A 19,216-nucleotide genomic window follows, 5' to 3' on the forward strand; every position below is an offset into this window, starting at 1 on the left:
TTTTAACTGTTAACACCTAGCTGCTCAATTAACTATCGGGTTGATTGCATGACTTCTATGTCCAATTATCCGACATAATAGATTGAATGATCAGTCTCTGAAAGCATGAAATATTATAAACGAAATTGGTTTTTATTGCGTTTTCATCTAGGTCATATAACATTGGAATGCGGGTAATCATCTCATTTGCACTTAATCATTGAACCGAGGCATGCACCACATCATTAAACCATAGCGTTATAAGTGCAAATAGCCAACTGTAATTCCTATTAGTTGATTGGTCAGATAATGCTTTAGAGGAATACAGTTAAGGGAGTTCGCTTCTCAGTTTCAAAATATTTAACTTTTCAAAACACTGGTTTATATTGATAAGGGATTTATAAAGGAATCAAAAGAGCAAAAAAATACGTAGGTCAATGTGCTTCTTTTCAAGATATTAGCTATTGAAATTTTTTTTTTTTTTTTTTTTTTTTTTTTTTTTTTGAATTATAATCATTTTAGTTTTATATATTACATTAAATAAAGTGTCTTGTTTGGTTTGTTTTTACATACAAAAAATGAAAAACCAACAACTACAACATACATGTACAATATAAAATCTAGCCTAGCTATTGATTATCACACCACACAATTGTATACATTTCAATTACATATAATTTTGAATATTTTTAAGCATCTTACTTATTGTTTTATTTCTATACTCCATCAGATGATATCTGTATTTAAATTCTTGTTTAAATATTTCATAAACATTAACTTGATTTATTTTATTATTTGAAATACAATTGCATTTGTGTAGAGTGAATAGGATGACTGTGAAGAGATAATTAATATCATTTAATGAGTCCTCTTCTATTTTATATCCTACTACTAAGTGTTTTAAAGTAACTATATGCTCACCAATATGAAGCTTATTTAATAAAATACAAATTTTATTCCAAAAAACTTTAAAATAAGTACATTCCATGAAATTGTGTTGATAAGTATCTGGTATCCCACACACTGAACACAGATTGGTGTTTTTAATTTTCCATGTGAAAAGATGTGTACCTACAGGTAGTATATAATGTAATAATTTCCATCGAACCATTTTTAATTTATTGTCTTCTAAATAATCAAAAATAAAATTTAATGTGTATTTAATTTTTGGTTGAATTTTATCTATATTTAGTTCTTTCCGCCATTTTGTAAACCCTATAGGAATATCTTTATTTACATTAGATAAGATGACATAAATATCTTTATTATTAATTTTTTGTAAATCAAATATAATTGCGCCTTGTTTTAAACATAGTTGTTTTTTACAATTAACAATAGTTTTTAATGAGTTTTGTTTTTGTAATATATCTTTCCAATGATTTGGTATGCTCTTTCTTATTTGTATTATTTCTGCAATCCAATTTCTTTTACATTTTAACTTATTGAGTATTTTTTCTTTTGATATTCTTCCTCTGTCATCAATTATGTCATTTACATAGATTATGTTGTCTTTTATCCAATGATGAAAAACTAAACTGTGCCCATTTAACTTTATGTAATTGTTACCCCATATAATTTGTTGTCTAATGGTTCTAAAGTTTTCTGGTTTATTAGTTTGACCACCGCCATATTTTACCCAGGTTTTAAGTATTTCAAAGTAAAAATTAGGGATTTTGTTGTTTTTGATATTTATTGATTTTAAATTATCCAGATTCATGTGAAATATTAAAAAATTTGATCCATATTGATTAAAGTATAATGTGGGAATAATTTTCCAATTTGACTGTTCACCTTCTATTAATCTTTTTACCCATTTAATTTTTATTGCATCAATAAACTTGTCAATATCTATCATTCCAAGTCCTCCCTCAGTTTTTTTCAAGTTAATTGTTTTTCTTTTAATTTTTTCTTTTTTATGGTCCCAAATGAATTCATAAATCATTTTTTTAAACTTAAATAGTGAATCTTTGTCGATATCAGTTACAGAAGCTAAATATGTTATATTTGGTATAACTAGAGATTTCACGACAGTTACTTTTCCGATCATTGTTAGCTTTCTTTTTTTCCATGAGTTAAGAATTTTTTCAGATTTTTGAAGTTGTTTTTCTATGTTTAAATTCATACATTGAGATTTATTATATCCAAAGTGAATGCCAAGGCTTTTAACAGTCTCTTTGCTCCAGTTAATATTCTCAAAATTGTCTTGAATATGTTTTAATTTTCCGAAACCTAATCCTTCAGTTTTACTTCGATTTAAAATAAGTCCTGATAGAGAACCAAATACTTCAATTATATTAAATGACTGAGAGATTTCATCTTTAGAGCAGAGAAACAATGTTGTATCATCAGCTAACTGGCTTATTATAAGGCTGTGCGTTTTTCCATCTAACTTTATATTTATTCCCTTAAGATTATTGTCGTTTCTTATTCTACAGGCTAATATTTCGACTGCAAAGACGAATAAAATGGCGCTTAAAGGACATCCTTGTCGAATTCCTCTAAAAATATTCAGTGGGCTTGAAATCCATCCATTATTAGAAATACATGCCTTGATATCTGCATACAAGGTTTTGACCCATCTTAACATAGAATTTTCTATACCAAATTTTGTTAGTGATTGATACATGAATTCCCACTCTAGGGAATCAAAGGCTTTGGAGAAATCTAGAAAAAGTATAGCTCCATCTATTTTTAACTTTTCTGCATGGTCTATAATGTCTTGTATCTGACGTATATTAAAACCTATATAACGGTTTTTAATGTATCCATTTTGGTCACTGTGGATAATTTTTGACATCACAGGTTTTAATCTTTGGGCTAATGTATATGCAATAATTTTAACATCAACATTTAATAGTGTAATTGGTCTGTAATTACCTAATTCAGTGGGGTCTCCTTTTTTAAATATTAGAGAAATTAGGCCTATTTTTTGTGATTCAGATAACATTCCTTTTTTATAGCAATAATTAAAGCTTTGAATTGCATAATTCTTTAATTTGTCCCAAAATTCTCTATAAAACTCTACTGAGAGTCCATCTAGGCCTGGGGATTTATTTAATTTCATTTGAAAAATTGATTTTGTACATTCTTCTGTTGATAGAAGTCCATTTAGAGAATTGCTTTCTTCTTTACTTAATGATTGTTTAATATTTGTATCCTTAATATATGTGTTTATAAAATTTTTATCTGGTTTAGTGCTTGTGTAAAGCTTTTCATAATATTTCTTTTCTAAATTTAGTATTTCTGATTGTTTTGTAATTATCTCCCCTTTATCATTTTTTAAATTTATTATATTTTTTCTTGTTTGTCTACTTTTCTCTAATCCTAGAAAAAATTTAGAATTCTTTTCCCCTTCTTCTATCCATTTTATTCTTGAACGTATTTGTGCACCTTTTGCTTTATAACTATAAAGAGATTCTATCTCACTTTCTAATAAATTGATTTCGTTCTTTTCTACTTCACTTGGTTTATTATTATCCTTTCTTTTCTGTAATGTTTGAAGTTTTTTTTCCAAATTTTGAATTTCATTTTTCCTTTGCCTAGATTTATTTTTGCAAAACTGTATCGTTGCTTCTCTTACTTCAATTTTAAACAGGTCCCATAGTTGTGATAAATTTTCAGTGTAATTGCTTTTAAGTATAAAATAGTCTATAACTTTTTCTATTTTATCTTTATAAGATTTGTCAGTTAGTATGCTGTTGTTTATTTTAAAGAACCCTTTACCCTTATTATCATTGGACATGTTAATTTTCAATGAAATTGCCTGATGGTCTGTACTAGAAATTAGGGCTGGTCTTATATCTGTAGACTTTATCATAGTTCTCAATTCCTTACCCGTTAGAAAATAATCTATTCTACTTGCCTCATCGTCTTTATTTTTACGTTTCCATGTATATTGATATAGTTTCGGATGTAATTGTCTCCAAATATCTTCTAGTTTGTTTGTTTTTATTAAAGTTTTCAAACTATTTGTAATTTTTTGTTCTCTTTTTTTATTATTATTCTTTCTATCTGTACTACTCAATGTTTCATTCATATCTCCCCCTACTACTAAAATTCCGAGACTATGTTCTTCAATTATTTTATTTACATTTTTAAAGAAGATGTTTCGCTTTTTTTTCTCATTAGGTGCATATAAATTTATTAAAGAAAATATGTTGTTGTTTATTTCAACATTTACAAGAATTATGCGACCTTCTTGATCAGTAAAAGTATCAATTATCTTTGGGTTTATTGTTTTTTTAATAAATATAGCTACTCCTTTTGATTGTGTTGTGCCAAAACTGTGAAAAATATCTGCGTCATATTCATTACTTACTTTATTTTCTATTTCTTTAACAAAATGAGTTTCTTGGATAAAAAGTATATCTGTTTTTTGATATTTTAACCATGTATAAAGCCTATTTCTTTTTTCTTTTTGGCCTAGTCCTTGACAATTTAAGGAACAGATATGTAAAGTTTTATTCATTATTCTTATATTTTTTGTAGCTTAAAGCGAGTATTTTAAAACTAAATACATTTGACAAACATACATGTATACAACAACAATAACATGCATAGTATAAGAAAATATATATATACATTAAGAACAACAGTATATTTAACATGATAATAATAACTATACATATAATAAATACATGGTCTTTTATATATATTTTATCTATCTTAAAAATTGGACACCATTTCAGGAAAGGTGTACATGTTTTAAATAATTTGTGTAGGGATTTTCCCACATCTATAAATAGCCATAGTTTGCTCATGTAATTTCTATTAATTGTTTTTGTTCTGTTGAATTCTATTGGTTCTAATAATGCACTTATATTGCTATGTTTTGTTTTAGTTGAAGTTGATTGTATCAATTTTGTTTTTATTTTTGTAGGTACTTCGGATATATTCGACACCATTTGGTAACAGGATAAATTTTCTTGTTTCACAAGAAGACTAAAACTCTTGGATTTAGTGATGCTGAAGACTTTTACAAGAATACATAAGTGTGTGAGCAATACTATTGCTGGATTTTGACTAGGAATTCCTTCCCAGTATCTATATCTGTGCGTGTATTTGTATAGTGATGCAATATATTGAAGCCAAAAGTTAATACGAACGAATTTACATGTACAGTGTGTTTTTTTCCAGATGTAATTATGATCTGCAGTTAAATGTTGCTGGATTACTGGTTGATTCATGGATTTATTTTCCCAGCTGCATAAGATTGGAATTTTGAGATTCTTACTCCAGTAAAACTGTTGGAAGTTATATTTTGTTTGAAAACTGTTCTTTCTAGTATGATAAAACATACACAAAGGAATCGATATTGCAAATTTATGGAATATTATTAGATATTTATTGTGTATAGGTCTGTTTATTAAAGAACATTCTTTAATTATGTTTGTATTCTTTGCATGATCCAGTTGATAACACAAACCAATGCATTTTTTTTTTCTATTACTCTTTGACATTATGTTATAACATACAACATTACAGTTCTTTTCTATTTTACTCTTCTTTCTATTACTTCTTGAAAGTATGAAATCTAATATTCCATCACAATCATCGCTACATATTTTGGTATTTTTACTGTTTTTTTTTAAATTTACATAAAAAGCATTGTCTTCAAGGGGGTTGTTTACCTTTAGGAATATGCTTGTCATACATATATGTATGAATAATAATAAAAATATATACAAACAAATCATTGTAAGCAAAAAAGTATATAGAGATGATAAACCAACAGAAAAAAAAGGAGTTAGCTACATAATTGTTTATACATGTTTATTTCTCCTTTTTAACTTTGTGTTTTTGGTTTGGTTGTTTGATTCTCTCTATCGAAAAGGTCCGTTGTAGGAGTTGTTGCAGACCTTTTTGAGACTTTATTTCCAGGAGTGGTTGCACTGGTTTGTTTCTCAACTAGAAATTGTTGCATTGAACTTTGTTTTTCGTCTTTCGAATCATTTTGACAAGTTGTCTTCTTTTTACCAGATTTTTTTTTAGCTTTTTTAGAACTTGGTGTTGCTGCATCTCCTGTATATTCGTCATTCTCTTCATTGGTGATTGATTGAAATGAAGGTTGAGATTGATGAGTAGGTACCTTTTGTGAATTTTTGTTTTGAGTTTTCTTCAGATCACGAGTAGGCGTTTCCTGTGATTGTTCGTTAGGCATGTCCTGCATTTGTTCAACTTCAGGTTCATGTTGTTGAGCATGTGCAGCCTCATCATTGTTATTGTCATCAGTTTCTGAATCTGTGTTGTCATCATCAGTGTTTGTTGATTCGTTTTCATTATGTTCATTGTTGTTGTCTGAAAAGGGCTCTTCACATTCTGATTGTTTGTGTCCAGATTTTTTACATATATTACATGTCCAATCATTTGGACAATTGCTGATGAAGTGGCCCTTTTCGAGGCATTTTTTGCAAACTATGTCGTCTCTGTTTTTAGTTGGCTGACCTTTATGTAAGATTGTTGCTCTGTAGTTTCCTATTGTTACTTGTCTTGGAAAAGGATATTCCATCGGTTCACAATAAAATATTCGGTCTCCTGATAGGCAGTTTGTTATTAAGCCATCAACTCGTATGCGCTCCCTAAAGTATCTGTGTATTTTACACCCTGCATTCTCTAAGAAATAGGTAATCTGACCATCGTCAGCCGAGCATGGAATGTCTTTTACTCGAATTTTAACGTGATCTGGGTTTACACTACCTTGGAATCTAGGGTTTTGTGAATAAAAATTCACCAAACGGTCTCTTACCACAATTCCTGATATTAGAAGCTTGCTGCGATCGTCTTCACTCTGTGTGTAGACTCGCCACATACCTCGAACTCTTTGAAGCGCTCTCAGATGGGAAGAGGGTATGAGTTGACCAATTATTTTGTAAAGTTCGTGATGCAAAAGGAAATCTTTGTCAGAGGGTTTTGGACCAAACATATCTGATTCCAATAAGAAAATTGGTTTCACACTCATGTCGTTGTTATTACCATTTTGGACTACCTTTGAATATGTTTCCGCCATTTTTTCTTTGTTTACAGTTGAGTTGGCACTGTCGAAATTCAATGATTTTGTCATTCCAAGACTCAAAAGAGCAAAGTTATTGTACCATATAATGGTTACTAATAGTTTTAAATACTGTTCTTTCAGAAATTTGACAAATTATCGTTACTAATGATTCAAAAATCTAAATTTTGCAAGAGCTCAGAAAAACTCCGTAGTGTCCACTGGGCCGCTTAGCACGTGAGCTATTGAAATTTTGTCGGGATAATGTTCTGTCTTGACTTTTTATAGCTTTATCATTGACAAGTTTAAGTTCTCAAAAACTATTAAAAAATAATTAAAAATTGATAAGACTTTTACAGATGGCTCATCATTAAACATGTTAAAGATTTATAAAAAAGAAAAATGGGGGGTCAATGGGCAAATTTTTTTAAAGCATTCAAATGGAATAAACCAGAGGATTCCGAAAAGTTTACAAAAATCCCAAAACATGACAAGCGAACTTCCTTAAGAGATCATACACATGTGTTTAACAGTCTTTATCCAATACTATAAATATAGCATTTGCCTCGTTTATTGATACATGTTTTATTATATGAATGAACAATACTAAAGCAATCTCTTGTACTGCATTTAATTGGGTATGATTCTGTTGATGTAAAAATTCTGTAGTTTGCTATTAACATGGCGAATTGCAAAATTTATTGCACAGTCAATTATTATGCATATTAAATATATTAATTGTACAAATGTTATTCTTATTCGTTCAGAATGGTTCTTCTAAACGTTTGTAATACGACGAATAAACTTTAGCTAGTTTAATATTTTTCATACACTGTGTAACTACAATCCCCTTCCCTTTCATGAATGTGACCTACCGTATTAGACTATTTACCGGATTGTAATCACATAAGCAACACGACGGGTGCCACATGTGGAACAGGATCTGCTAACCCTTCCGAGCACCTGAGATCACCCCTAGTTTTAAGTGGGGTTCGTGTTGTTTATTCTTTTATTTTCTATGTTGTGTCATGTGTACTATTGTTTGTCTGTTTGTCTTTTTCATTTTTAGCCATGGCGTTGTCAGTTTGTTTTAGATTTATGAGTTTGACTGTTACTTTAGTCTTTCGTCCCTCTTTTGTAATTATAGCTAATTATATAAAAACAAGAAACGAGTTCGGCAAATTACATTTATCAATCAAATTGTAATCACTTCGACAACATAAGATATGTTTTATGTTTATGTTAATGTGTCACTGCAAACCTATGAGACTGTCATACAAGTATGCTGATTAGCTAGCAATAAAACCAGATTTTATTAACCATTTTCTACAAACGAAAATGTCTGTAAGAAGTCAGGAATATGACAGTTGTTTTCCATACGTCTGATGTATTTGAGGTTTTGAATAAATCATTTATTAAAGGACTTTCCATTTGGTTCGGTATTTGAGTTATTATACCATGGCGTTGTCAGTTTATTTTCAATCTATGAGTACTACTTAAGTAAGCCGCCTACCAAAACCAATAACAATCTATGAGTTTGACTATCCCTCTTTTACTAAATATCAGTTGAGTGAATGAATCAATTGTATGGTGATTTTGCAATTACTCTGTGTCGTAGGAATTTAAAAAAAAACAGGGAGTTTCTTTAAACTAATATATATAACCTACATGATTAATGATCCATGTACATCATGTTGCTCCTTTAAATAAACTTATTCTAAAAGGTTACCTGTTCAACACTGTAATAAGATCATTGAACATTGTTTTTATTGGTATAAATATTGATTTTGTTATCAGTAAATTAAAAGCTAACTAAATATTACTAGTATGTTATATACATATACATATTCATGGATCTACAATCTGTCGATACCTGTAACTTGGCTTTGCACAAGGTCATGTTTTTCTCTGGCTGTTTATGACGTCTTTATACTAAATCCAGTGGATGCTGGATATGTACGGATTGATAGTTTAGTCCTAGATGCATGATTTTTTTATTAGTTGTTAGTGGCTTTGAACTAGCTGTCAGATAACTGCGTTATCTCTCAGATCTATTCATTGTGTCTTTTTGTATCGGGATGTATAAGTACCCGGCCACGTCCACTTGTTTTTTTGTCCATCTGATGAGTAAAGCCTGTTTCAACTGATTTTTATAGTTCGTTCTTATGTTGTACTGTTTTATCACTGTCCCAGGTTAGGGGGAGGGTTGGGATCCCGCTTACATGTTTAACCCCGCCACATTATTTATGTATGTGCTTGTCCCAAGTCAGGAGCCTGTAATTCAGTGGTTGTCGTTTGTTTATGTGTTACATATTTATTTTTCGTACTTTTTCTTTACATAAATGAGGCCGTTAGTTTTCTCGTTTGAATTGTTTTACATCGTCTTATCGGGGCCTATCATAGCTGACTATGCCGTATGGGCTTTGCTCATTGTCGAAGGCCGTACGGTTGTTAATGTTTGTGTCATTTTGGTCTTTTGTGGATAGTTGTCTCATTGGCAATCATACTACATCTTCTTTTTTATACATGTAATTAAAACCTAAAACTATCGTTTTCAAAATTATAAGGGTTTTCTTTTTAATAAATCCGGTAACAGAATTATTTTTTATGATTGATGTAAAAGATGCATTTAGAACAACAGTGATATTTCATATACAAGATTACTAAATCTCGTTAACTGAATTACTAGAAAACGATTGAGATCGACAGATCAATCTATCAAAATGGAGTACTATGCAATAACGTAGATTATTAATGCATTTACGAGGTCACGCGGATTAAGTATGCAGATCTTGTAAATAAACCAATAATTTGATATTGTATGCAATCTTTCGGATGCAAAGTTGTCTTGAACATGCATGAAAGTAAATTACCAGCAATTAATCAAATCCTACTAAACCCAATGAAAGATAGTTAAAAAAGAGTGCTAAGAGGTCGACAATTTTTTAGCCAATGAAGAAAACGCGTTAACATTTTGCATGTCGTCTACTGATATAAAAATAAAGAAATGTTGTAAGATTGCCATACTGTCTTTAATAACAAGCACATTTCATACCGGCTGCAAATCTTTAAAAGACAATGGCATTTGAAATACAAAACAATGCAAAGAAGAGAATAAGCGTTATATAAAAAAAATAATTTAATAATACGACATAATTAATGTATGGCCATCATTGAAATACAGGCTATCGATTGGGAATAGTCACAAAAAGATAGTGGCGCCGAAAGCCGGCCTAAACTGGGCAACAGCATTGTACAACTCAAAATTAAGCTGTAAAAACCAGTTAGAAAACGCTAGTTAATAGTCCAAATGTATCTAGTATGTACTATATGACCTAAATTCTTTATCTTAGTAGACAATGGATGTATTTTTTCAGTTTAAGATTGTTTATATATATTCCAGATTAACATGACATTTTAACGATTATATCTATTTTTTATTTGAATCCAATATCGTTGTAAAAGGATTTTCTAGATTAATTCTTTTTGACATCAGTCACCTAGTTCTGTTTTTATATCGTTCGACCTTTGATGCAAAATGTAGGGCTAGAATTCCAATATAATCTTTTTTTATTGGTGTTATACCAATCTTTATAACAATATAAGTTTACAGTTTGTTTATGATTTATATATTTTATTGCCACGAGCAATACAATTTCCTATTATATCATAAAAAGGAGAAAAACATTGCCACAGTTAAATTTTTTTGTTCAGATTTGTAGTACAAACTCTATCTTAAAATATATAAATTATATATCTTATGTTTGATCTATATATGTGTCATGATATTACGTTCGATTTGTTTTGCAAGGTTTAATACAAATAGATATTTTGTTTTCGTAATTTATGCATATAATATAATTAAAGTAAAACACACATTACCCTTCTGAAGCAATTGAGATAAAGCCTCAGTTTGACAGAGTTCGTATGGCACTTTCTTTAGTTTTCTATGTTGTGTTGGTTTTTCAATGATATTTCGTTATATTTTGACATGTCGTTGTGACCTTACTCATACTATAATTTATTTAAACATATACATTCAACACTTTAAAATGTCAGTGCCTTCCATTTGTTGAACTTAAATGCTTAATGTAGGCCTAAAATTCCAATTTGATCTTCTTTTTATTGCCGTCATACCAATCTTTAAAATAATAAAACTTTACAGTTTGTTTATCAATATAATGATTTATATTTCATTCGAAGGACTTTTTTCAACCCATGTGCTATATATAAGGTTTAAGTGCAAATATAATCGTTTTAATATGTACATTACTAAAAAATACGAAAAAGAGAAGTAAGGCACAATAATTTTATTTTATTAATTTCATATCAAAACTCTATTTTAAGATTTGTATATCTTATGTTTTATCTAAGTATCATTATAGCATATATTCTTGTTGCCGGCTTTGATAATAATAGACAAATTGTTGTCATTATTACTGCCTAAAATTAGATTTAAAAAAAACATTGATATTTGTACCTGCATAAGCGAAACGGCGAGTGCTACACCATGATCATAATCGTATTACCCTTCTTGAGATCAATATAAGTGTTATAATACTGGTACCTTTGATAATTATCGTATACAATCTACCTATAAAAGAAGATTGTTTGTTAATGTACTTTTTTCCAGCTGAGTAAAAGGAGAAATAAAGGTAATATCGAGAAAAAAAAAATGAATTACAGAAATCGCATAAATTTTAACAATCAGATATAGTAAGATTTGGTATGAGTGCCGATGAGACAACTCTCCATCCAAGTAACAATTTATCAAAGTAAACCATTATAGGTCAATGTACGGCCTTAAACACGGAGCCTTGGCTCACACCGAACAACAAGCTATAAACTGCCCAAAAAATTACTAATGTAAAACTGGAAAACCCAACGGTCTAATATATATAAAAACGAGAAACGAGAAACACGTATGAACTACATAAAAATGTTTGAATTTTCATAAATCTTATAGAAAGTAAATACTAGCTTCATTTATTAAAAAAAAACCACGACAAGTTTAAAAGCATCAGTAATAATTAGATGCAAAATCGAGAATTTGTACACAAATCCAGTTTAATTAAATATCCTACTGAAACGATATCTGATGAATTGCAATTATGAACGATTTACTTTTGATAGCTGTTTACAGTATCATTTTATCTTTAACAACCAAATATCGATTTACTATAACACTACAGAATTAATGTGATATTTTGATTTTCGGGAAATAGTTAATTTTGAAAATTATATTGTATTTTATGTTTGAAGGTCATGTAAAGTTCAAGTTTCAATCGATATTGTTTGTATTGCATTACACGGCAGATGTTACAATGCACTAAACCGTTTGTCGTCAATTAGGTTTGCAAATTTCACTGTTTTGTTCGTTTTTATTTCATTTTAGAGAGAGGGGAAAATATAGAACGTTAGTTCGAATTCACATAATTATTAGAGAAATTAAAAACCTACACAACGATTTGCTTAATGACTTTTTAAAATTATTTTAAAATAAAAAAAAATCAAGTTCGAAAATTACTGTCATTTATCCAATTTCATTGTCATGCGATCTTACGTACACGAGTTTTCGTCGTACTATTTATATATTTATCAATTATAGTTTTAATTTCTTAAATTGATTGACTTGACTTGAATCATAATATATAAGAGGCCCAACATAATAGATGATAGTGATCGAAAGAAATGAAGGTAAGAAGAAAGAAAAACCCAGACAGAAGAATAAAGAAAGATGAAAGAGTGTTTAGGTGTGAAAAATAAAGGCAACAGTAGTATCGCTGTTCAAAACTCATAAATCCATGGACAAAAAACAAAATCGGGGTAACAAACTAAAACCGAGGGAAACGCATTAAATATAAGAGGAGAACAACGACATAACACCGAAACGTAACACACACAGAAACGGACCAAGCATCAGACAATATTCTTAAATAAAAAAGAACAAATAAAAGAAATAATGGTGTATAATTTTTTGATATGTATAGTAATAGACATCTCACCTTATAATTTTCATACAGACTCTATTATATATACTGACACAATTTTTATATTCTCCTGCTTTCGGCTTTAGTGCATGCATTCTTATTTTATCCAGTGTTGAATGTGATACCGTGCTAAATCGCTCAAATAAATATAATATCTTTCGTTTTTTGTTTTCTTTTTTTCCTGTACGAATTCCCCAGAGAGAATATGTTTCTATCGTTAAAACTGATAACAGAATATTAAAATCTCCAGGGTATGATCGAGAAAAAAAATGTCTATGATTGACAACATAAACAACAGGCTTTATGCCATAAAAAGTAATACAATGTATTTAATAGTAAACAATTTAATGGCGAGAAAAAAATGATGTATTAAGTCAAAGTAGTTTTGTTTTTGTTGCGTACGTATGCTAAAATATAAAAACTAAAATTTACGATAAGCAACAAGATTAAAGATGCCATTATTTAATAATAATGATAGCTGAGCTTTAAAACGATACCAGACTACATAGAAAAAATACCTTATAACTAATTTAGCCATTTAATTATAGAATATTTCAGTATGCTTAAAAGGGAAGAATCCGGAGGAAATGTTAAAGTGAACATTTCTATACAAAACAGGTATCAGGGATAGTGTTTTACATTGTATATAACACATCTTCTTTTTATATTGTATAAGGTACCATTTTATTGCTAACAGCTTGATTCGAACAGCATATGCATGTTACTGTTACTGCGTAACAGCTAATTGATGTTGAAAATTCAAATGTTATTTTGAATGTCCCTGTGGTATCTATCGCCTCTCTTTTAGCATGTGAACATAGTCTGTTGTTATTTATGTATTATTGTCATTTTGTTTATTTTCTTTGGTTACATCTTCTGACATCAGACTCGGACTTCTCTTGAACTGAATTTTAAATGTGCGTATTGTTATGCGTTTACTTTTTTACATTGGTTAGAGGTATAGGGGGAGGGTTAAGATCTCACAAACATGTTTAACCCCGCCGCATTTTTGCGCCTGTCCCAAGTCAGGAGCTCCTGGCCTTTGTTAGTCTTGTATTATTTTAATTTTAGTTTCTTGTGTACAATTTGGAAATTAGTATGGTGTTCATTATCACTGGACTAGTATATATTTGTTTAGAGGCCAGTTAAAGGACGCCTCCGGGTGCGGGAATTTCTCGCTACATTGAAGACCTGTTGGTGACCCTCTGCTGTTGTTTTTTATTTGGTCGGGTTGTTGTCTCTTTGACACATTCCCCATTTCCATTCTCAATTTTATTACATGATATATGAATATGAATCAAAGAGATATTATTTTCTTGATTAGAAGCCAATTGATGTTACCATTTCTATACAATTACTGCATCAGATTAATTTGACAATTTAAAATGATTGATAGCGAAATTTTTACCATAATTAACTTCTCTGAAAACTGATTATTTTTTTCTCATTAAAAAGGAATTGACATGTTAATAACCCATAACCCCCATCGTTTATTTCTCATTTATTACTCTAAAATCATATTTGTCGATATATCTGATGTTTATTTGAACAATTATTGAAGTAATTTCATTCCACGGCCAATTAGTTTTATATGAGTTTTTTTCGCGATTACCGGTCATTTGACAAAAGCCTGCAAAAGCATTTAAGAGGTGCCCAGGAGGAAAAAATAGATTTATCTGATTAGAAAATACTTTTGCTTTCACCCTGTCAAAAAGTAATTACATTTAGTATAAGTTAATGTAATTAATTAATGAGATTTTCTGATAATGTTTTCTTAGAAACATCCATCTGAATATTAAATATATTTCAAAGATCTGAAATGTTAAAGTAGTGTCCGGATCCCCTTATGAACTTTCTCCTGAAACCCCATTAGCCGTCAGACGAGATGTAATAACCCGAACGTATGTTTGTTTTTAATGGAAAAGGCTTGTATTGACAATTTATAAGTGCTATTAACATGATTAAAATGCAATTAAACCATCTTATTTACTACAAAAGTGCTTATAGACATTAAGGACTTTCAAGGTGAAGCACAATTAATTTAAACAATATATGATAAACTTAACGTGTTAAACAGGAGATAAACATCGCATTCCGGAACAACAGATGATAATGATACCGACAAAACAAAACAAAAAGAAAACCAAAGGAATAGCAATTCTTCATTATTAGTTCCAGAGGTCAAATGAACATAGTCACTTAAAATTAATAAGCTATGTAACTGGATGATAGTAACATTGAACCCGTATTTTGTTAAAATACAAAATAAATGTACATTAAGGATGTTCGCAACTCTTTGTTGATTTGAACTGGTCCAAAAATTTACGCTGTTGTAAACTTTTTCTAATCGTCCTTTTTTCCTTATTCTTACAATGATAATATACTCATGTGTGTTGTATGAATAAAAAATATGTGGAGCAGGAACTGCTTTCGCTTCCTGAGCAGTTGATATCACTACGAAGTTTTTTTGAGGTTCTGCTTGTGCATTCTTTAATTTTCTGAAGTTTTGCTTACTGGTGTTTGTCATTTGGTCTTTTTTTCTCAATTTTTGTTTTGGTATTGTCAATATAAAAAAAGAGATGAAGTATGATTGCCAATGAGACAACTATCCACCAAAATTCAAATGAAATGAAAGTAACCAATTACACAAACCCGTACCGTGTAGTCGGCTTTAAGAGGCCCCAACATAAAAAATTTGAAACATTTCAATTGCCAACAACCTGATTTATAACAAAACAATTTACGAAAAACAAATATACCCGACATGACTCAACGAAAACAATCGAATAAAGGCAACAGTAGTATACCGCTGCTCAAAACTCATAAATGTATGAACAAAAAACAAAATCGGGGTAACAAACTAAAACTGAGGGAAACGCATTCAATATTAGAGGAGAACAACGACACAACATTAAAACGTAACACACACAGCAACGGACTAAGCATAAGACAACATCCGATGAGAATAACCAATATAACTTCAAAACCAAATACATGAATTTGGGATAGAAAAGTACCGTGACACGTCTTATAGTAATGTGCATTCACACTAAAAAATAGGAGAAAACAAACGACACAACGGAAACACAACGCAACAATGTTACACACACAGAAACGAACTATGATATAACAATGGCCATTTTCCTGACTTGGTACAGGACATTTTTAAAGAAAAAAATGGTGGGTTGAACCTTGTTTTATGGCATGCCAAACCTCGCACTTTGATTGCATTGTTAACTATAACATTAAAATGACAACATAATTATACAGGACTACAATACAAATAAATAGCAGAACGTATTAGGCATAGAAACACATGAATAAGAGATAACAAAAGTCATCAGGTTTAAAATTCATTACGTCAAAAACGCGCCTCGTCCAACATATGTCCAAACAAGACTTACCAGTGACGCCCAGATATAAAAGTTCGAAAATCAAAAAAAAAAAAAAAAAAAAAAAAAATAGGGGGGGGACAAAGTTTTACAGCTCTGAGGATCAAAAGTTGAAAAAGGTTGTGCCAAATACGGCTAGGGTTTTTTGCTTGTGATAAGAACATCCTTATTATATAGAACAATTTATGCTATTGCAAAGAGTAGATTTTATCAAATGAATATCAAAGATTTACATGATCAAACTGACGTTAACTAATTACAGAAAACAAAACCATAATACATAATGCATTGAAGACCAACACAGAAAATAGACACATCCGACTCGGTGACAAACCAGGCCTGAACGCAAAAAGTCATAACCATGACGTCATATACGAAGTGTTGAAAAGGTACAATATTACGTCATGCAGACATTTGAATTTCTGAAACAGCACAAATATGACGTCATATTTGAAAAATTATTTCAAAAAATAAGATAGAAATAGAATTAAATTCAGATTATAATAGAAATAAATACTGATATTACATTTAAATACAATGCACATTGCAATACTAATCAATTGCAATTAACTATGTTATATATATGTCCAGTTTGTTTTGAATCTAACTTCAAACATAAAAATCGTACAGATTACGTTGAACAAAATCAAAACTAATAAATGAAGGCGGTGATTAATTTTCTTTCCCATTACACATGAATAACAGGTTTCTAACCTTGGATAGGCACACATAGAATGTGGCGGGGTCAAACATGTCTTCGTGCGCGGAACCCGAATAAACTTTACACAGTGGTGTTCCCGCACAGCATAAGAACAATCTATAAAATCAGTTGACGGGTGTTACATGTGGAGTAGAATCTGCTTACCCTTTTGGAGAACCTGCGATCACCCCCAGTTTTATGTCGGGTCCGTGTAGCTTAGTCTTTAGTTTTCTATGTTGTGTCTTGTGTACTTTTACATGTCCGTTTGTTTTTATCTTTTTTAGCTATGGCATTTTCAGTGTTTTCATCTATGAGTGTCCGTCCCTCTGGTATCATTCGTCCCTCTTTTGAAAAAAAAAATCAATTCATCAGATCGATACAAAGCAAAAAAAAAAACAAAACAACATCAAACATAAATACAAACCGCCGTGTTAGGGTATCTATCAATCATCACTGTTAATAACAAAAATGACACAACGTACACTCATCACAAAGAAACGCTTTTACAAAAAATATACTTGTCGACATAGCATGCAAACTTCAGAACAATAACGAACATCTGATAGCAAACAAGAGATAAATCGAAACGATGCCTCTGCTGTTAGAGTTTTTATTCCTCGAAGGTATCACCAGCCCATTAGTAAGAACATCCGTGTTGACATGAATTATCATTGATATAGTCATAATTATAAATTAATTTTCTACCAAATTTTACATTTTTGAAATGATGAGGCTTTTTTTTTTACCTCAGGGATAGATTACATTATCTAAGAATTTCTGGTCCTCAATGCTTTTTAACTTCGTAATTTGTTTTTAATTTTTTGATTCGAACGTCACTGATGAGTCTTTTGTAGACGAAACGCGCTTCTGGTGCAAATTTTCCATTCTGATATATATGATGAGTATATGTCCAGTGTAAGTTTATGCAATTAAAATTTTCCTCAATTTCTCCTTGTTCACCTACAAAGAATAGCTACTAAATTGATTGAATATTGGTATCTTGTCTTGGGAAGGGATAAGTCATACTTTGTAAAGGATCACTCTGATTCAAACAAAAAATTCTCTGAAACTGACATTATTAAGATGTTTGATTTCTTGATTGACAACATATTTGTTACGTTTGGAAGACGTGTTTTTCAACAGACTATCGGCATTCCAATGGGAACGAATTGTGCCCCTCTTCTTGCCGACTTGTGTCTTCATTATTATGAGGCTGACTTCATACAGGAACTTTCTTAGGAAGGAAGATAAGAATTTAGCGATATCCTTTAACTCTACTTTCCGCTATATAGATGATGTTCTTGCACTAAATAATTCAAAATTTGGTGACTATGTCGAATGCATCTATCCCATTGAATTAGAGATAAGGTAAGTCGGCCTCATATCTTGACTTCCATCTAGAAATTGAAAACAAAACTTTACGACAAAAGAGATGATTTCAGCTTTCCAATTGTGAACTTTCCATTTCTAAGTAGCAACATTCCAGCAGCACCTGCATACGGTGTATATATCTCCCAATTGATACGATATTCCCGTGCTTGCATTTCCTATCATGATTTTCTTGATAGAGGGTTGTTGCTCACAAGAAAGCTATTAAATCAAGAGTTCCAAATGGTGAAGTTGAAATGATCTCTTCGTAAATTTTACGGACGCCATCACGAGTTGATTGACCGTTATGGATTAACCGTTTCATAAATGATATGAAATGATACGTCGTAACTGCAATCCTCTTCCCTTTCATGAATGTGACCTACTGAATTATACTATTTGCCGGATTTGTTATAACATAAGCAACACGACGGGTGCCACATGTGGAGCAGGATCTACTTACCGTTCCGGAGCACCTGAGATCATCCCTAGTTTAAGTGGGGTTCGTATTGTTTATTCTTTAGTTTTTTATGTTGTGTCATGTGTACTTTTGTTTGTCTGTTGGTTCTTTTCATTTTTAGCCATGGCGTTGTCAGTTTATTTTCGATTTATGAGTTTGACTGTCCTTCTGGTATCCTTCGTCCCTCTCTTGTTACAGTTACACGCTTTGTGTTTAATCAATCTACAAAAGAAGGGCGAACGATACCAGAGGAACAGTCATAGACATAAATCGAAAATAAACTGACAACGCCTTGGATAAAAATGAAAAAGACAAACAGACAAATAATAGTAAACAAGA

This window comes from Mytilus edulis, chromosome 14 (genome assembly GCF_963676685.1).
Source record: "Mytilus edulis chromosome 14, xbMytEdul2.2, whole genome shotgun sequence".
Taxonomy (NCBI): domain Eukaryota; kingdom Metazoa; phylum Mollusca; class Bivalvia; order Mytilida; family Mytilidae; genus Mytilus; species Mytilus edulis.